Below are 22423 nucleotides of genomic sequence, written 5' to 3' on the forward strand. Positions count from 1 at the left end.
CGTTTTCCCACACACCTGGTTCTCATTTCCCTCATTATGTGTTGTGTATTCAACCCTCTGTTTCCCCCATGTCTTTGTGTGGTATTGTTTATCTGTTTTCATGTATGCGCACGTTAGGCGGGTTGCGCTGGATTATGTTCAACCCGTATTTGTATTTCGTGTTCATTTGTGCCGTGTGCTTTTGGTTCGCCAAATAAAAGGTTCCGTTTTGCAACCAAATAACTGCTCTTCTGTGCCTGACTTCCTACAGCCCTTCATGCATACCTTGACAATTATAAGTGAAATAATCTGTCTGTAAACAATTGTTGGAAAAATGACTTGTGTCATGCAAAGTAGATGTCCTAATCGACTTTCCAAAACTATTGTTTGTTAACAAGACATTTGTGGAGTGGTTGAAAAACGAGTTTAAATGACTCCAACCTTAGTGTATGTAAACTTCCGACTTCAATTGTACATTAAATAAACTCATTGTCCTTGATCTCAAGGACCCAATAATACATTCAGCTGGAAGCGTTGCTCTTATAAGGTGATATCATGATCACCTGCACCATTAGAATACAGAGAGGCAGACTTGCAACACCCCTAAGCAACAAAACATTTTTTGTGGTAATTTATTAGGATCCCCATTAAGCAGCTACTCTTCCTGGGGTCCACACAAAACATGAATAGACAAGAACAGAACTACAAATAAAAAAACGGCACACATAGCCTACATATCAATACATACATACAACATACAGTATCTAGGTCAAATAGAGGAGAGTCATTGTACTGTGAGATGTTGCTATTTGGTTTGTTTTTTTACTGACAGGACTACCAATTTGGTTGTTCCAGAATGAGGGTAGGAAAATTCTTGGAGGCAGATGTGACACGGTTTAACTGTGCTTAGACCCTATATTTACTGCAAATTGTAATTAAGACAGAGATTATATAAATTAGCATACCACTCAACTCAACCATTTCAGTGCGTTAGAGGATAAAGTCAATAATGTAAGGCTTATAAATTGTGTTTTAATACCACATGGAACCCAGAGAAGGGAGACATAACTTGCTTTACAATGTCCAGCAAATCTCTTGACATCATATAAACACTGAATGTGTACATCAAAGACATTGATAAAAAGACTTAGTGTTTAAATTAAATGGAAGAGCAGTAATGTGTAAGCATGGAAAATGTGAAATCGTACATAAAATGCAAACGCTTAAACTGTATACAGTAGATGCCACAACAAATGCAATCATTTACAAGGTTTAGAAACAAGTAGGGTGAATTCATTCATATTCATATAAATCAGGTCTTCACATTCAAATTGCTGCAAAGAAACCACTGCTAAGGGACACCAATAATAAGAAGAGACATGCTTGGGCCAAGAAACACAAGCAATGGACATTAGTACAGTGGAAATCTGTCCTTTGGTCTCATGAGTCCAAATTTGAGATTTTTGGTTCCAACCGCCGTGTCTTTGTGAGACGCAGTAGGTGAACAGATTATCTCTACATGTGTGGTTCCCACCGTGAAGCATGGAGGAGGTGGTGTGATGGTGTGGGGGTTCTTTGCTGGCGACACTGTCTGATTTATTTAGAATTTAAGGCACACTTAACAAGCATGGCTACCACAGGATTCTGCAGTGATACGCCATCCCATCTGGTTTGCATTTAGTGGGACTATCATTTGTTTTTCAACAGGACAATGACCCAAAACACCTCCAGGCTGTGTAAGGGCTATTTGACCAAGAAGGAGAGTGATGGTGTTCTGCATCAGCCAACCTGGCCTCCACAATCACCTGACTTCAACCCAATTGACATGGTTTGGGATGAGTTGGACCGCAGAGTGAAGGATAAGCAGCCAACAAGTGCTCAGTATATGTGGGAACTCATTCAAGACTGTTTGAAAAGCATTCCAGGTGAAGCTGGTTGAGAGAATGCCAAGAGTGTGCAAAGCTGTCATCAAGAAGACAAAGGGTGGCTACTTTGAAGAATCTCAAATATAAAATATATTTTGATTTGTTTAAAACTGTTTTGGTTAATGCATGATTACATATGTGTTATTTCATAGTTTTGATGTCTTCACTATTATTCTACAATGTAGAAAATAGTAAAAATAAAGAAAAACCATTGAACGCGTAGGTGTTTCCAAACTTTTGACTGGTATTGTATATCTCACTAGGTCAGGATTTTTAAGCCTCCATACAGTGTCTTTGGGAATTTTTCAGACCCCTTCACTTTTTCCACATTTTGTTAAGTTACTGCCTTATCCTAAAATGGGTTAAATAAATAAAAAAAGCCCTCAGCAAGTCTAGCCAGAGCCCGGACTTGAACCCGATTGTACATCTCTGGAGAGACTTGAAAATAGCTGTGCCTGACCTGACAAAAACATTTTTTTTTAAATCAATTTTAGAATAAGGCTGCAACCTAACAACATGTGGAAAAAGTCAAGGAGTCTGAATACTTTCCGAAGGCAGTAGTTCTAATGTGTCCATGATATTTGTAATTTCCCTAATTGCATGGTGGTGATAGTTTTTAGTGTGATTTCCTTTACGGTCCATTGTGGTACTTAAAACCGTATTATAATCTTCCACCATAATAATTGAGTAATTTGTTGCTTGTGAGCTCAATAGATTATTATATAGATATTTTCTAAGAATTGTGGATCATCATTATTTGGACCATATAGATGAATTAGCGAAATCTGTTTTTGGTCCAATAGCATATTTAAAAGGATCCACCTTCCTTGAGGATCTGTTTGAACAGTTTGCCCTGGCATTAGTTGAACACAGTCAATCCAACAGTTTCTGAAAAGTTGTCACTTCCTGAGATCTGTTTCAAAAGTTTTTTTTAAGTAGTTACTTTCTCAGATATGTATTCAAATAGTTTTTAAAAAAGTAGTTACTTTCTGAGATCGGTAGTCAAATAGTTGTAGTCACCTCCAAAGTAAATATTTGTTCTCACAATTATTTTTTTTAACTTAAAACTATAGCTATCGCAGGTCTGCAAGGTTCTGAACCTTTCACTGAATACACCCCTGGTTAACAGACTTATGCCATGATATGGGGTCATGCTTTTCGAACTGTGCATGGTTCTCAGGAGTCAGAATAGGAAGACTAGTGGTTATTAGCTATTCCCGGTCAGCAAGATGGTGCCTCAGAGATACAGCAGTACAGCTGTGAGGCATTAGCAATGGGATATAAAATGTATATCTGTTAAATCTGTCCTCCTCTGAAAACCCAAATCCCAGGGACTTGGTATATATCCTGTGCCTTCCTGATTTGAATAGCGAGGATATCCGCACCATGGGCAAAGTCCTAGCTAGTTGCATGGAGGCGTGTGGCAGCATTTTCTCTCAAGGTTCCATTCAACACCCCTCTGGTTAGAGATGCGGAAGATTCGCACCCGGAAAAATAACTACCTTACAATGAAGGCTATATGTGACATGTGCAAGTGCTAACATGTTTTTTAATTTTTTTAAATATGTTAAAAATCATCTTTATCATTAATATGCTATGTCAATAAAAGCAATTTAACTGTCAAAGAAGAGTGCCTTGGAATTTAATTTCGTGCAAAGTAATAAAAAACAATGTTTTGCTCATTATCTTTTTTTTACTTCAATTGTAGCATGCTATAGCTACAGTAGATATTTATGTTTTTCTTTTCAATGTGATCTTTAGTGTAGACAGATTGAGCCAAGTTTGAGTCTGTATAAGGGTTCTAAAAATTAAATAACTTTACAAGTAGACAGCTATTTGAGAGGTTTTATAAAATAAACAGGATTAGCATGTCCCTAGGATTACATTAAACTAAACTGATTATGACCTTAAACCAGAAAGTTCTGCTTAGCTGGCACTCCTTGGGAATCCTGGTATGGGAGCCAGACATACACATTCTGGGAAGATCCAATTTAGCAGACTGTTCCCATACAAGGATATCTCCTGGATGCCCATCAACACCAGCCCCACCAGCCCCACCACCACATCCTTCATAGCCCACATTAAGTTAAGGGGAGAGAGAGAGAGAAAGAGAGAATTATAAAACCAAAACATAATGGTTTCCAGAGACTGAAAAGCAACCCACGGTTCAGAGCAGACTACTAAGCATTAAGAGCCATTTTCCCTTTCGATCCCAAAAACCTCAGCTTGATTTGATAAATCTTTGGCCAAACAGTTCTGCTAAATGGACCGGTTTCAACATTACAGTTACATAATGCGGGGATCAATGTGAATGCATATATACAAGAGTAAGAGTGTTCATTTCTAACTGTCACATAGTTTAAGATCCTCACCTCTATATTAATGCAATCAGTTATTATAATATTATTAAATTAAAGCTTCATTCTGGGATTCGAAAAACAACCAAATGGCCATCCCGCCACTTGTTTTGATATACAGATCATCCCCAGCTTACAATTGGCTCATTCATCCCCCCTCCTCTCTCCTGTAACTATTCCCCAGGTCATTGCTGTAAATGAGAATGTGTTCTCGGTCAACTAACCTGGTAAAATAAGGGTAAAATAAAATAGAAATACAGCTGACAGATGGGCCTAAGAAAATGTAACCCCTCTCAAATGCAAATGAACCTCTAATGAGGATTAGCTGTCTCCTGATGTTTATTGACTCTCCAAGATATTATCTAACCCATATGCTATGCTGTGAAATGAAATGATAGAACGTGCAATGTTAAACAATGTTTAACAAGAGCCATTGTTAATAGAGAGACATGATTTGTGGTTATTACTTACACAAACTTTCATTGTTGGAGGTTCAATATAGCAGAAAACAATGCTACAATAACTGGGACTATGGCTTGAGTTTTAAAGTGGAACTGACAGCTAATAGCAACATGAAATCTTATTAAAATCGGTTCAATATACACCCCCAGGAAGAATATGAAGCCTTTAAAAAAAATCTGACAAGCAAGCAAATAGATATGGTAATTTTAAAATGTTATTAAATTCATAGAATGTTTGGGAATGACATTTGTGAAACTTCTATAGAAATTAAGAGTGGAAACGCAGCTGTGCGTTTGGACAGTTAATAGACACTGCAGTAAATAAAACATCTGGCTTGTCTAGGATCAGAGTCTACACAGACCGGTGTGCCATTGCCAATCAGAGCTACAGCAGGCCTATATGCAAATAAGCCCTTTGCCACATGGGCAGTGTTGCCAACAATATTTAGTGGGTTTTCAGACACCTCCAGCAACTTTAATTGGTAAAATTTTCTACCGACAAATTCAGCTACCTACATAGGCCTATCATTATTCACTTTGAACTGGACTGTGTGTTTACAGGCAGTAGCAACAGTGTTACTTTAGATCATTGAAAAGCATTTGCCAAAAGTCACAAAATACATCTGAATAGATTTCTGCAAATATGTAAATACCACAGGAGTACTCTCACATTTGGGAACTTTACAGTTCTATTGATCAAACAACCATGAAAAGGTAAGCTCTCTCCCTCAATTGCCTATGAACATCAACTAGATCAATAACTAATGTTAGATAGAGCGAGATGAGCTAAAATCTTACAAGGGAACAATAGATAAACCCACTCACATTTTTTCAGCTTGTAGACGGCCGTTAAAATTGCACTTATAAAAGATTGGGAATAATAACCTGCTCACCGGTCTGCAGCTTGTCTGCCAATGCATGCTTGTCCAAAACCACATTTTGACGACTGAATGGGAACCCATTTGATCGATGCGAAATACATTTGATTGACAACTAAGAGTTATGTAAACTGTCAGCATAGCTTGCTAGCAAAGTGATTCACATTTCTTGCTCGTTAACCAAACGGCACCTGGGTCTCTAGCTGTAGCCACAGAAAAATAATATGGGGGGGAGAAGTTGGCAAATTATCCACTCTTCCAATTACAACATCCTGCCAGCAGATAGCTAACATTAGGCTCCTTGTTTTTAGCTTGCTAAATAAATAGCTACATAAATACAGTGGAAGTCGGAAGTTTACATACACCTAAGCCAAATACATTTAAACACAGTTTTTCACAATTATTGACATTTAATTCTAGTAAAAATTCTGTCTTAGGTCAGTTAGGATCACCACTTTATTTTAAAAATGTGAAATGTCAGAAAATTAGTAGAGAGAATGATTTATTTCAGCTTTTACTTCTTTCATCACATTCCCAGTGGGTCAGAAGTTGACATACACTCAATTAGTATTTGGTAGCATTGCCTTTAAATTGTTTAACTTGGGTCAAACATTTTGGATAGCCTTTCACAAACTTCCCACAATAAGTTGGGTGAATTTTGGCCCATTCCTCCTGACAGAGCTGGTGTAACTGAGTCAGGTTTGTAGGCCTACAAGCTCGCACATGCTTTTTCAGTTCTACCCACACATTTTTTTATAGGTTTGAGGTCAGGGCCACTCCAATGGCCACTCCAATACCTTGACTTTGTTGGCCTTAAGCCATTTTGCCACAACTTTGGAAGTACGCTTGGGGTCATTGTCCATTTGGAAGACGCATTTGCGACCAAGCGTTAACTTCCTGACTGATGTCTTGAGATGTTGTTTCAATATATCCACATCATTTTACTCCCTCATGATGCCATCTATTTTGTGACGTGCACCAGTCCCTCCTGCAGCAAAGCACCCCCACAACATGATGCTGCCACCCCCGTGCTTCACGGTTGGGATGGTGTTCTTCGGCTTGCAAGCCTCCCCCTTTTTCCTCCAAATGGTCATTATGGCCAAACAGTTCTATTTGCGTTTCATCAAACCCGAGGACACTTCTCCAAAAAGTACAATTTTTGTCCCCATGTGCAGTTGCAAACCGTAGTGTGGCTTTTTTATGGCGGTTTTGGAGCAGTCGCTTCTTCCTTGCTGAGTGGCCTTTCAGGTTATGTCGATGTAGGACTCGTTTTACTGTGGATATAGATACTTTTGTACCCGTTTCCTCCAGCATCTTCACAAGGTCCTTTGCTGTTGTTCTGGGATTGATTTGCACTTTTCGTCCCAAAGTACGTTCATCTCTAGGAGACAGAACGCGTCTCCTTTCTGAGCAGAATGATGGCTGCGTGGTCCCATGGTGTTTATACTTGCGTACTATCGTTTGTACAGATGAATGTGGTACCTTCAGGTGTTTGGAAATTGCTCCCAAGGATAAACTAGACTTGTGGAGGTCTACAGTTTTCTTTCCGGCTGTTTTATTTTGATTTTCCAATTATGTCAAACAAAGAGGCACTGAGTTTGAAGAAAGGCCTTGAAATACATCCACAGGTACACCTCCAATTGACTCAAATTATGTCAATTAACCTATCAGAAGCTTCTAAAGCAATGACATCATTTCCTGGAATTTTCCAAGCTGTTTAAAGGCACAGTCAACTTAGTGGATGTAAACTTCTGACCCACTGGAATTGTGATACAGTGAATTGTAAGTGAAATAATCTGTCTGTAAACAATTGTTGAAAAAATAACTTGTGTCATGCACAAAGTAGATGTCCTAACCGACTTGCCAAAACGATAGTTTTTTAACAAGAAATTACATTGATCTGTTTTTGTCCAAAATATTGAGTCATTGAAACTGAAACAGTGCATCCCAAATGGATGGCGGGAGCAAACAATATACCAGGCCAGTTGTGATTTACAACCTGATAGCAATATTTGTTGGACTACCAAGAAATGTATTATATAAATTACATTATTCATGCGTTGAAGTCACACCCTGATCTGTAGACCTGTGCTTGTCTACACACCCCCACCAGGTGTCTCCCATTTTTCCCCTGTGTATTTACACTACCGTTCAAAAGTTTTGGGTCAATGGGAAATGTCCTTGTTTTTGAAAGAAAAGCACATTTTTTGTCCATTAAAATAAATGTTATGTTATCAGAAATACAGTGTAGATATTGTTAATGTTGTAAATCACTATTGTAGCCTGAAACGGCTGATTTATAATGGAATATCTACATGGGCGTACAGAGGCCCATTATCAGCAACCATCACTCCTGTGTTCCAATGGCACGTTGTGTTAGCTAATCCAAGTTTATCATTTAAAAAAGCTAATTGATCATTAGAAAAACATTTTGCAATTTTGTTAGCACAGCTGAAAACTGATTAAAGAAGCAATACAACTGGACTTCTTTAGAGACTAGTTGAGTATCTGGAGCATCAGCATTTGTGGGTTTGACTACAGGGTCAAAATGGCCAGAAACAAAGACCTTTCTTCTGAAACTCGTCAGTCTATTCTTACAATAGTCATTTACAACATGAACAATGTCTACACTGTATTTCTGATCAATTTGATGTTATTTTAAAGAACAACAAAATTGCTTTTCTTTCAAAAACAAGGACATTCCTAAGTGACTCAAAACTTTTGAATGGTAGTGTATACCTGCACTTTCTACTTGTCTGTTGCCAGTTGATTTTGTCTTTGTTAGGTCGAACCAGCGTGTTTTTCCTGTTTCTTAAGTTTTAGTTTTTAAGTCCTTCCGGTTCTGACCCTTCTGCCTGACCTGAGCCTGCCTGCCAACCTGTACCTGCCTGATTCTCCTGGATTACGAACCTCTGCCTGCCTCCAACCTGCCCTTTGCCTGCCCCATGTTAAAATAAACATTCTGAGATTCAAATTATCCAGCTCCTCTGTCTGCATCTGGGTCTTATCCTGAGCCGTGATAATTGAACTGAATCGATCTAATCTGCCAACAATGCCTTACTCTACATTATGGAATTTTGAATCAAATAGAACCTATTTTTAAAACCTTGGTTTTGTAGCATAAACTGGGAATTTGATGTTTTACTGATATTATGATTGTCTGTTTGTTTCATCTGCAAAGAAGTTAAAACGCAGTTCCACTTTAATTCAAATAACCTTTTAGTGTTCAGATCAAAAATGATGCAAAAAATAGGTTTATCTGACTGTAGCCTATCATTCATTTTGTTGTCCGTGCTGACATAACCTTGACGTTTGTCAACGAGGTGTTTAAATGGAAGCAAAAATATATATAAAAATAAATATTTTAAGAAAACATTATTATTTGGCCTGAATGCTATGAGCCCATACAAACGCATTGAATAACAGATTCACTAATTGGAAAACAGATAGTCCGCCCAAAAAATCTAAGAAGGTTTGTTCTGAAGTGTCTATCCTAAAGGAAACGTCCCTTTTTCAGGTCCCTGTTTTTCAAAGATTATTCATAAAAATCCAAATAACTTCACAGATCTTCATTTTAAAGGGTTTAACACTGTTTCCCATGCTTGTTCAATGAACCATAAACAATTAATGAACATGCACCTGTGGAACGGTCGTTAAGACACTAACAGCTTACAGACGGTAGGCAATTAAGGTCACAGTTATGAAAACGTAGGACACGAAAGAGGCCTTTCTACTGTCTCTGAAAAACACCAAAAGAAAGATGCCCAGGGTCCCTGCTCATCTACATGAATGTGCCTTAGGCATGCTGCGAGGAGGCATGTGGACTGCAGATGTGGCCATAAAATTGCAATAAATTGCAATGTCCGTACTGTGAAACGCCTAAGACAGCGCTACAGGAAGACAGGACGGACAGCTGATCGTCCTCGCAGTGGCAGACCACGTGTAACAACACCTGCACAGGATCGGTACATCCGAACATCACACCTGCGGGACAGGTACAGGATGGCAACAACAACTGCCCGAGTTACACCAGGAACGCACAATCCCTCCATCAGTGCTCAGACTGTCCGCAATGGGCTGAGAGAGGCTGGACTGAGGGCTTGTAGACCTGTTGTAAGGTAGGTCCTCACCAGACATCACCGGCAACAACGTTGCCTATGGGCACAAACCCACTGTCGCTGGTCCAGACAGGACTGGCAAAAAGTGCTCTTCACCGACGAGTCTCGGTTTTGTCTAACCAAGGGTAATGGTCGGATTTGTGTTTTCGTCGAAGAAATTAGCGTTACACCGAGGCCTGTACTCTGGAGCGGGATCGATTTGGAGGTTGAGAGTCCGTCATGTTCTGGGGCGGTGTGTCACAGCATCATCGGGCTGAGCTTGTTGTCATTGCCTGCAATCGCAGTGCTGTGCGTTACAGGGAAGACATCCTCCTCCCTCATGTGGTACCCTTCCTGCAAGTTCATCCTGACATGACCCTCCAGCATGACAATGCCACCAGCCATACTGCTCGTTCTGTGCGTGATTTCCTGCAAGACAGAAATGTCAGTGTTCTGCCATGGCTAGTGGAGAGCCCGGATCTCAATCCCATTGAGCACGTCTGGGACCTGTTGGATCGGAGGGTGAGGGCTAGGGCCATTCCCCCCAGAAATGTCCGTGAACTTGCAGGTGCCTTGGTGGAAGAGTGGGGTAACATCTTAGAGCAAGAACTGGCAAATCTGGTGCAGTCCATGAGGAGGAGAGGCACTGCAGTACTTAATGCAGCTGGTGGCCACACCAGATACTGACTGTTACTTTTGATTTTTACCCCCCTTTGTTCAGGGACACATCATTTCATTAATGTTAGTCACATGTCTGTGGAACTTGTTCAGTTTATGTCTCAGTTGTTGCATCTTGTTATGTTCATACAAATATTTACACATGTTAAGTTTGCTGAAAATAAATGCAGTTGACAGTGAGAGGACGTTTCTTTTTTTGCTGAGTTTATATCTGAAAGATATATATAAAAAATATTTTAAAAAATCAGGAAACATTTGATAGTTTTTTTTTTTACATGTATTTAACCCCGTATTTTTGTCACTAAACAGTCTCCATATACTGTATATTTCCATAATTTTTTGACTGGTACTGGGGGACTTTCAGACGAGTCTTGTGAGGCCTTTGCGCTACCTAGAACAAAACAACCGACATGTAGGTGTTCGTGAGAGTCACCTTTACACAGAGGGGTCATATTCGTTTTGTAGGCCGAACCGTTCGGACGCTACAGACTATTTTGTGAGAAGACAGATTGTTTCGGGATGTCTCATGGTCTGACATACATCGCTCTCGCTCTTTCACCTTTCACTGCAGATGCAAAAGTGTTACAAAGGTGGATGCGGTGGATTGAGACGCATCCAATGCAACAAAAAAAAAAACATAGAGCTTAAACTGATGGACTTTTATGGGAATGTTTTTATTATGCTAATTATATTTCCGCGGGGCACGGACATCGACCTTAGAGGGTTTAGGACAGTAAGGCAGTGATGAATAAGCTCCATGATTTGTGGTTAATATTCTTCACAATAGATTATTTTCACATAGAGAGCAGAGGTACACCAATCTCTCAAACCCCATTTTTCTATGTCTTATTCAGTACTAAGAGACTAGGCCTAAAACTGATTAAATCCACATGAGTAACAATGTGTCCAGATTCCACTAGTTAATGGACTTAATCAACAACAAGCATAATGACAAAAACAGCTCTAACTTTAACAGAGAACACAGGAGAACACGGAGAATAAATAGCTGGATCAAGACGTTGGCAAAGTGTGTGGCAGAATTTAGAAAGGAAGCGGAGACAGTGTGTTGTTTGTGTTTTGGGAAAAAGACAGCCCAGGAGAGGGGAGAAAAGGAGATAGAGAGAATCTTGTTTTTCCATTCAGAGATTGAAATAGTCTGACTAAAATTGGCCTTGTGACTGTGACATGGCTGTGTTCCTCTCTACAACGGGAAAGAAAATTCCACGTACATTCCAGAGCCGTAGAGACACTCATGGCCTGGACAACATAGACCATCTGCAACTGCAACCAAGCATGCTTAGGCCTACTGTATAGCTGTGACTGTAGCTAAATCTTTCTAACCACAAACAACCACACTGAATATGGATACATGGGTGTTTAATCTGGACACAAAATGGACCGTTAGTCCTGTTTTATTGCTACTGTGCATCTGTGTATTTTCTCTATATTAAGTTATAGAGACATGTGGAGCAGCAGAGGTCAGCATCATGGCATCAGGGGACTTGGGGGCTTTCTGCAAATCTGCAAAAGAGCTCTGAGTATGCCAGGAATGATTGCTTGATTAGATCAGGTTAGATTTCTGACCAAAGGACAGGGCGTGTGCCAAACTGGTGCTTCTTTCTCTGCTATGTCCCTTCCTTTTCTGTCTCTCTCTCTCAAACCACATACACACAAATAAGGCCAGATGCACATGTACAGTACATATGTATGCACGCACACACATACACCCCAGCAATTCCCAAACACCTGTAGAACATCAATATTTCATATCTACGATTAATCATCCTACATGTTACTACCAAAGAATTACAATCATTTAAATGCTTAATGTAAAATATATGTGACATGCAAGTTTAAAAACCAGACATGGCATTCAACAAGTTAAATATAACTTTTTATTCATTATGAACACATGGGAACCAGCAGCTAATCCATTTGCAATGGGTTACGTAACAAGGACATTTCACATAGGAGGAATAAAAACAAGGGCTGTGTCCCAATTGGCACCCTATTCCCTAAACGATATCATAACTGTCATTGATAAAAGACAATACTGTGCAGCCGTATTCATCGACCTGGCCAAGGCTTCGACTCTGTCAATCACCACATCCTCATCGGCAGACTCAACAGCCTTGGTTTCTCAAATGACTGCCTCACCTGGTTCACTAACTACTTCTCTGATAGAGTTCAGTGTGTCAAATCAGAGGGCCTGTTGTCCGGACCTCTGGCAGTCTCTATGGGGGTACCACAGGGTTCAATTCTCAGGCCGACTCTTTTCTCTGTATATATAAATGATGTTGCTCTTGCTGCTGGTGATTCTTTGATCCACCTCTACGCAGACGACACCATTCTGTAAACATCTGGCCCTTCTTTGGACACTGTTAACAAACCTCCAAACGAGCTTCAATGCCATACAACACTCCTTCCGTGGCCTCCAACTGCTCTTAAAGGCTAGTAAAACTAAATGCATGCTCTTTAACCGATCGCTGCCCGCACCCGCCCGACTAGCATCACTACTCTGGACGGTTCTGATGTAGAATATGTGGATAACTATAAATACCTAGGTGTCTGGCTAGACTGTAAACTCACCTTCCAGACTCACATTAAGCATCTCCAATCTAAAGTTAAATCTAGAATCAGCTTCCTATTTCGCAACAAAGCCTCCTTCACTCATGCTGCCAAACATACCCTCGTAAAACTGACTATCCTGCTGATCCTTGATTTCGGCAATGTCATTTACAAAATAGCCTCCAACACTCTACTCAGCAAATTGGATGCAGTCAATCACAGTGCCATCCGTTTTGTCACCAAAGCCCCATATACTACCTACCACTGCGACATGTATGCTCTCGTTAGCTGGTCCTTGCTACAAATTCGTCGCCAAACCCACTGGCTCCAGGTCATCTATAAGTCTCTGCTAGGTAAAGCTCTGCCTTATCTCAGCTCACTGGTCACCATAGCAACACACACCCGTATCACGCGCTCCAGCAGGTATATTTCACTGGTCATCCCCAAAGCCAACACCTGCTTTGGCCGCCTTTCCTTCCAGTTCTCTGCTGCCAATGACTGGAACGAATTGCATTTATTTTTTATTTTTATAAAAAATTAAAACAAATTACTGAAGTTGGAGACATATCTCCATCACTAATTTTAAGCGTCAGCTGTCAGAGCAGCTTACCGATCGCTGCAGCTGTACACAGCCCATCTGTAAATAGTCCATCCAACCAACCACCTACCTACCTCATCCCCATATTTGTTTTGGTTTTTCTGCTCTTTTGCACACCAGTATTTCTACTTGGACATCCTCATTTGCACATATCACTCCAGTGTAAATTGCTAAATTGTAATTACTTCACCACCATTGGTCTATTTATTGCCTTACCTCCTTACTTCATTTGTACACACTGTTTACAGATTTTTCTATTGTTTTATTGACTGTACGATTGTTTATCCCATATGTAACTTTGTGTTGTTTTTGTCGCAGGGCTTTGCTTTGTCTTGGTCAGGCCGCAGTTGTAAATAAGAACTCGCTCTCAACTGGCCTACCTGGTTAAATAAAGGTGAAATAAAATAAATGTAAAAAAATGTAAGGGATAGGGTGACATTTTGGACAAAGGCAAGTTTTCCGAAGGGAACGAGTGGCTTGGGTCACAAGCACTCAGCTAATGTTGTAAAAGACTTGACCAGAGGGGTATCCTATGAAGCAGGTTTGAGGAGTTAGAGATGTAACTTCGGTCAAATGAAAGTGTCTCCCCTTTTGGCCAGGTACATTTCTATGGCAACGAACCCTTCAGAACTAACCCACTCCAGGGCAGGCTAATTCACGGACCATACTCCTCAGTGAATTTCATAAAAAATGTAAGTAGTAAAACATTTAAAAAGTTATCCTTTTTAGATAAAACTATACTAAATATAATAACATGTCACCGAATAACTGATTAAAAACACTATTTCGCAAAGAAGGTCTACAGTAGCCTCAACAGCACTCTGTAGGGTAGCACCATGGTGTAGCAGGAGGACAGCAAGCTTCTGTCCTCTTCTGGGTACATTGACTTCAATACAAAACCTAGGAGGTTCATGGTTCTCACCCCCTACCATAGACTTACACAGTAATTATGACAACTTCCGGAGGACATCCTCCAGCCTATCAGAGCTCTTGCAGAATGAACTGAGATGTTGTCCACCCAATCAAACAATCAGAGAATGAATCTAGTAGTAAAATCATAAGCTATAGCTAGCCAGCACTGCAGTGCAGTGCAGTGTACAAAATGTGTTGAGTGTGGTGAGAAAATGTGGTGAGAGAAAGACAATAGTTGAACAGTTTTGAACAAAATGAAGGAGAAGCTAGAGAGAAATAGAGGGAGAGAGAGTAATTTTTTTCACTTTCAATTTCAGTTACAGTTGAAGTCGGAAGTTTACATACACCTCAGCCAACTACATTTAAACTCAGTTTTTCACAATTACTGACATTTAATCCTAGTAAAAATTCCCTGTTTTAGGTCAGTTAGGATCACCACTTTATTTTAAGAATGTGAAATGTCAGAATAATAGTAGAGAGAATGATTTATTTCAGCTTTTACTTCTTTCATCACATTCCCAGTGGGTCAGAAGTTGACATACACTCAATTAGTATTTGGTACCATTGCCTTTAAATTGTTTAACATGGGTCTGACGTTTTGGGTAGCCTTCCACAAATTTCCCACAAAAAGTTAGGTGAATTTTGGCCCATTCCTCCTGACAGAGCTGGTGTAACTGAGTCAGGTTTGTGGGCCTCCTTGCTCGCACACATGTTGTTAGTTCTGCCCACAGATTTTCTATAGGACTGAGGTCAGGGCTTTGTGAATGCCACTCCAATACCTTGACTTTGTTTTCTGTAAGCCATTTTGCCACAACTTTGGAAGTATGCTTGGGGTCATTGTCCATTTGGAAGACGCATTTGCGACCAAGCTTTAACTTCCTGACTGATGTCTTGAGATGTTGCTTCAAAATATCCACATCATTTTCCTCCTTTATGATGCCATCTATTTTGTGAAGTGCACCAGCCCCTCCTGCAGCAAAACATGATGCTGCCGCCCCCGTGTTCTTCGGCTTGCAAGCCTCCCCCTTTATCCTCCAAACATAACGATGGTCATTATGGCCAAACAGTTCCATTTTTGTTTCATAAAACCAGAGGACATTTCTCCAAAAAGTACGATCTTTGTCCCCATGTGCAGTTGCAAATCGTAGTCTGTTTTTTTTACGGTGGTTTTGGAGCAGTGGCTTCTTCCTTGCTGAGCGGCCTTTCAGGTTATGTCGATATAGGACTCGTTTTACTGTGGATTTTATTTTATTTTATGGAAAGCAGCCAGACCTCCACTCCCATTTTCTCTGTCTTTTCTTTGCACAAATTGTTTTTTCATTTCACCTTTATTTAACCTGGTAGGCTAGTTGAGAACAAGTTCCCATTTGCAACTGCGAAATGGCCAAGACAAAGCAAAGCAGTTCGACAAATACAACACAGAGTTACACATGGAATAAACAAACATACAATCAATAATACAGTAGAAAAATCTATAAACAGCATGCGCAAATGAGGTAGGATAAGAGATGTAAGGCAATAAATAGGACCTGGTGGCGAAGTAATTACAATATAGCAATTAAACACTGGAATGGTAGAATTTGCAGAAGATGAATGTGCAAGTAGAGATACTGGGGTGCAAAGGAGCAAGATAAATAAATACAGTATGGGGATGAGGTAGATTGGATGGACTATTTACAGATGAGCTATGTACAGGTGCAGTGATCTGTGAGCTGCTTTGACAGCTGGTGCTTAAATCTAGTGAGGGAGGTAAGAGTCTCCAGCTTCAGTGATTTGTGCAGTTTGTTCCAGTCATTTGGCAGCAGAGAAGTGGAAGGAGAGGCGGCCAAAGGAAGAATTGGCTTTGGGGGTGACCAGTGAGATATACCTGCCGGAGCGCGTGCTATGGGTGGGTGCTGCTATGGTGACCAGTGAACTGAGATAAGGAGGGGCTTTACATAGCAGAGACTTGTAGATGACCTGGAGCCAGTGGGTTTGGCGACGAGTATGAAGCGAGGGCCAGCCAACGAGAGCATCCAGGTCGCAGTGGTGGGTAGTATATGGGGCTTTGCTGACAAAACGGATGGCACTATAATAGACTTCATCCAATTTGTTGAGCAGAGTGTTGGAGGCTATTTTGTAAATGACATCGCCGAAGTCGAGGATCGGTAGGTTGGTCAGTTTTACGAAGGTATGTTTGGCAGCATGAGTGAAGGAGGCTTTGTTGCGGAATAGGAAGCCGATTCTAGATTTAATTTTGGATTGGAGATGTTTAATGTGAGTCTGGAAGTAGAGTTTACAGTCTAACCAGACACCTAGGTATTTGTAGTTGTCCACATATTCTAAGTCAGAACCATCCAGACTAGTGATGCTGGACGGGTGGGCAGGTGCAGGCAGCGATCGTTTAAAGAGCATGCATTTAGTTTTACTAGCATTTAAGAGCAGTTGGAGGCCACGGAAGGAGAGTTGTATGGCATTGAAGCTCATCTGGAAGTTAGTTAACACAGTGTCCAAAGAAGGGCCAGAGGTATACAGAATGGTGTCGTCTGCGTAGAGGTGGATCAAAGAATCACCAGCAGCAAGAGCGACATCATTGATGTATACAGAGAAGAGAGTCGGCCCGAGAATTGAACCCTGTGGCACCCCCATAGAGACTACTAGAAGTTCGGACAACAGGCCCTCCGATTTGACACACTGAACACTATCAGAGAAGTAGTTGGTGAACAAGGCGAGGAAATCATTTGAGAAACCAAGGCTGTTGAGTCTGCCAATAAGAATGTTGTGATTGACAGACTCGAAAGCCTTAGCCAGGTCGATGAATACGGCTGCACAGTAATGTCTCTTATCGATGGCGTTTATGATATCGTTTAGGACCTTGAGCGTGGCTGAGGTGCACCCATGACCAGCTCTGAAACCAGATTGCATAGTGGAGAAGGTACGGTGGGATTCGAAATGGTCGGTAATCTGTTTGTTAACTTGGCTTTCGAAGACCTTAGAAAGGCAGGGTATAGATACTTTTGTTCCTGCTTCCTCCAGCATCTTCACATGGTCCTTTACTGTTGTTCTGGGATTGATTTTCACTTTTCGCACCAAAGTACATTCATCTCTAGGAGACAGAACGCGTGTCCTTCCTGAGCGGTACGACAGCTGTGTGGTCCCATAGTGTTTATAATTGCGTACTATTGTTTGTACAAATGAACGTGGTAACTTCATGTGTTTGGATATTGATTCCAAGGATGGACCAGACTTGTGGGGGTCTACATTTTTTTTTCTTCTGAGGTCTTTTATTTTTTTTTATTACTATTTTTTTCTTTTGATTTTCCCATGATGTCAAGCAAAGAGCCATTGAGTTTGAAGGTAGGCCTTGAAATACATCCACAGGTACACCTCCAATTGACTCAAAATGATGTCAATTAACCTATCAGAAGCTTCTAAAGCCATGACATCATTTCCTGGAATTTTCCAAGCTGTTTAAAGGCACAGTCAACTTAGTGTATGTAAACTTCTGACCCACTGGAATTGTGATATAGTGAATTATAAGTGAAATAATCAAATCAAAGTTTATTCGTCATGTGCGCCGAATTCAACAGGTGTAGACCTTACAGTGAAATGCTTACTTACAGGCTCTAACCAATAGTGCGAAAAAAGACATTTGAAAATAAGAGTAGCAAGGCTATATACAGACACCGGTTAGTCAGGCTTATTGAGGTAGTATGTACATGTGGGTATGGTTAAAGTGACTATGCATATATGATGAACAGAGAGTAGCAGTAACGTAAAAAAAGGGTATGGCGGGTGGAGGGACACAATGCAGATAGCCCGGCTAGCCAATGTGCGGGAGCGCTGGTTGGTCAGGCCAATTGAGGTAGTATGTACATGAATGTATAGTTAAAGTGACTATGCATACATGATAAACAGAGAGTAGCGGGGGAGGGCACACAATGCAAATAGTCCGGGTAACCATTTGGTTACCTGTTCAGGAGTCTCATGGCTTGGGGGTAAAAACTGTTGAGAAGCCTTTTTGTCCTAGACTTGGCACTCCGGTACCGCTTGCCATGCGGTAGTAGAGAGAACAGTCTATAACTAGGGTGGCTGGAGTCTTTGACAATTTTCAGGGCCTTCCTCTGACACCGCCTGGTGTAGAGGTCCTGGATGGCAGGCAGCTTTGCCCCAGTGAGGTACTGGGCCGTACGCACTACCCTCTGAAGTGCCTAGCGGTCAGAGGCCGAGCAATTGCCGTACCAGGCAGTGATGCAACCGGTCAGGATGCTCTCGATGTTGCAGGTAATCTGTCTGTAAATAATTGTTGAAAAAATAACTTGTGTCACGCACAAAGTAAATGTCCTAACCGACTTGCCAAAACTATAGTTTGTTAACAAGAAATTTGTGGAGTGGTTGAAAAACGAGTTTTAATGACTCCAACCTAAGTGTACGTAAACTTCCGACTTCAACTGTACTTAGCTAGCAAATGCGGCTAGCTTGTTTAGCCTACTGAAACACCCTGCTCAAACAGAGGGATGCTATGACTTTCCAACACAACACTGGAACTCTTCCAAGTCAACATAACGTTAAGCTTTTGGTATTACTAATTTATTGCCACCGGGGCTCGCCGTTGTAACTGCTTACTGACTGTACACTAACATTACTGCATGATTGTAACAGGTTTACCGACATGTTAGTTCTATTAGCTATGCTGACTATGACATTGTAGGCTGTTTGTAGAGGTTTGGCTTGGAAAGGTTCTCTCGCCTGGTCACATACAGCTGATTTGTTGTGCATTTTAGTCCACAAGCGAAGGGAAAAGAAGGAATACAATGTGGCTGTTATGAAATGGAACTCTGTTTACGCGTGATCAGGGGTGTATTCATTCCGATTCTGTTGAAAAACATTTCTTAAACGGAAGCAAACGGAACGAAACAGGGATAAAAATACCTGAATTTGTCCAATAGAAACTCTCGTTTGCAACTGTTGGACTAATAATGACATTATTGTTTGTGTAAACTGTTGTTGGCTAGCTCTTATGACACAACACTCTCCTGACGAGAGAGCACATTTTCTATGCCAGGCGAAATCGCGCCTCATTAGCTCATTGTATGGTTATATCCAAATAAATGTCACTAGAAAACAGCTAAAACAAATGCAAATGCACCTACTGTTGTTATTCTGTCTGCACTGTTTGATGTGACTGTAAGTTAGCGTTGCCAGCCAGTATGGCAATAGAACATTTAGAACGCACAACAAATTTGTCTCTCGACCTGTGTTCACCTACGTTGTACACTTTCATTCATAGGCTAGATTGTAGCAACCTAATGATGGTTATTGGGAATATTTGAGTATCATGTAGTAGCCTAAAACTATTGCTGTTACATTGAACTGGGTGAATGGAATATGAATGAGAGTCATCCAATATGCTGTAATAGAAATAAGGCCATGCTCATTTTAAACGGCACTGACCGCCACTGAACTCCACTTACCCTGAATGAAATGACTGAGCCATGAGTTAAGGATCAATGAAATCAGATTCCCTCCCTCTTGCAAAGATTGCGTCATCATCCCGATTTAATATTTTATTAATAAATAAAAATGGTGTTAAAATGTTTTAGTATTAAAATATATCCCATTACACATTTAGTAATGACAATGTATTTTAAACTTCACGCACAGTAACACTTTTGGATGACTTAATAAAATAATTAAATCGATGTGCTCAGTTGGTAGAGCATGGTGTTTGCAACGCCAGGGTTGTGGGTTCGATTCCCACGGGGGACCAGTACGGAAAGAAAAAAAAAGTATGAAATGTATGCATTCACTACTGTAAGTCGCTCTGGATAAGAGCGTCTGCTAAATGACTAAATGTAATGTAAATGTGCTTGTGCATTGATAAGTACACCAAAGTTGATAAGTAATAAAATAAAGACAGCCCTTCTAAAAGCCTATTTCACACCATAGCCTGCTGAATTTGCAAGATAACTTTTATTTTCATTTTGATTTCGGCACAAATGAAAATGTGGCACTTATTCGCCCTTGGATTAATGTTTCAACATTGTCTCAATGAAGAGTTTGGCCTTCGACTAGCAATGTGCAACATGTACGCGTAGTTACAAATCTGCTAGAGTCAGAGGCAGGCGGACGAGCAACATCCACTGTCATAGTATGGATGAAGTCGGAGCTGGAATGTGAAGCTAATTGAAGCTGGTTATCTTTAGAAAACCCTGAGTAGATCTAGCTTGCTTCGTAGGATACCTCTGGTGTGATCAGACATAGCACGTTGTCTACAATTATATTAAGTGATAGTGATCCACAGATGATCAGGATTGATTGTTTGCTGATCAACTGGAGTCACGTAGGAATCCAACATGGTATATACTCCATCATAGGCCTAGATGTGATGTCAAAAAGTGTAAATCCAAGTGGTTGGTTTCGGATCTGCATACTGGTAGAGGTAAAGAAACAAAGGTAAGGCATTAAGCAAAATCTAAGGTAGGTCAATACCGTTGCATAAACCCTTTGCATAAATCCGTTTTGCATGGCGTTTGAACACATCATAAGCACTGTGCATCCCTTTGAGTAACAAATTCATGCAATTAGTAGTTCATTAGATTCAAAACTACTGACTAACCGATTATTCAACCCCAGATCCTAACCTTTACAAGGATCAAAACAAATCTGACCCTGGCCTAGCGGTTACATGGAACTTTGTCCAATTCTGCATATTGGTTGAGCAAGATTTAGACTTGACCCAGCAGAACTAATCCACGACACAGCCAGGGAAGGTCCCATTATCCCCATCCCATCATGCTTCGCTCTCTCTACCATTAGAGGCGCTCCAGAGAGTCATGTGATGGCCGGGCTAGGCCGAGCAGTGCCTCCCGGAGTCTGGACATAGTCCACATTGTCTGCTGACTCCTGCATGGCACAGATAGTCCTGAGACTCATTACCTAGAAACCCACACAGCGTGAGAAGGGAGAGTCAATGCTCTTCATAACATTGCTAGCTCTGACCTGACTCCTATGAGAATCAATGCATCTTACCACAAGTAAAAGAATATTGATTGGCTTGTTATGATATAGGAGGGCATTTTTGTAAAATGTTCTAAGGTGTTTGACATATTTTGTTTAATTAATGCCAAACCATACAAGTGAGGTGAACCTTCAAGTGAAACAAATGTGAGTGTCAAACCATAATTGGATCATGCAACCTTGCCTTTATGGAATAATATCATGAACTGCCCAATCAGCTGACTAGTAGACTCCATCTCTACCAGAGAAAAACACACTGGGACATCAGGAATGTGCCAATTATCTGGCATTACACAGCTGGGCTACAGTACAGGTCATGTGATCTGTGGCTCACTACCAGGCATCCCAGTAGAGCTTAGATATATAAAGGCCCACTATCAGTGTTCACTATCATGCCTACCCACTGGGTACAAACAGGTTGAAAGGACATTGCTTTAACATCTTGTTAACATTGTAGGATTATCATTGTATCAACATGGAAATCAAATTGGATTTGAACAATTCAATTTTGGTCTTGCCTGAAATCAAAGGCCATCACAGGCGTCAAGGTTTTAGTTAATTTCACGTTAGTCAAACACGCTTGGTTGACATCAAATATCAACAAAAAGCCTTAGGGTGTCTCTCCAGAGGGAGTTAAGGGAACAACAAGTATGAAAGTATGTACTGTATAATGCATTTGACTCTGATGTGAACCTTGAGGTCACTCCTAATCCCAGTCTACAGAAAACTGCAATTAAAATGAGACGGATTAACACGTCTCCTGGAGAGAGAGCCGTCTGAACCAACAAAATATCCAGATCTGCACTAATCTACACTATTAATCTACGTGGTCACACTGTGTAAATTCAATGGTGGATATATTCAAAAGTAGCCTTTGTCAGCTGGACCCAACTCTGCTATTCTCTGGGTAGAAAGAATGATTCCCTCAACAAAGTGGAATGATAATCCCTATTCAAATGTTATGTAATGTC

The 22423-nt window shown here is 40.7% G+C and overlaps 1 protein-coding gene across 2 annotated transcripts in view; it reads right to left on the reverse strand.

The window, feature by feature from the left end:
- mlphb (melanophilin b) overlaps positions 1 to 22423 on the reverse strand; it is a 157408-nt gene that overhangs the window by 106167 nt on the left and 28818 nt on the right. The gene's annotated exons all lie outside the window — the stretch shown is intronic.

Source organism: Salmo salar, chromosome ssa21 (genome assembly GCF_905237065.1).
Source record: "Salmo salar chromosome ssa21, Ssal_v3.1, whole genome shotgun sequence".
Taxonomy (NCBI): domain Eukaryota; kingdom Metazoa; phylum Chordata; class Actinopteri; order Salmoniformes; family Salmonidae; genus Salmo; species Salmo salar.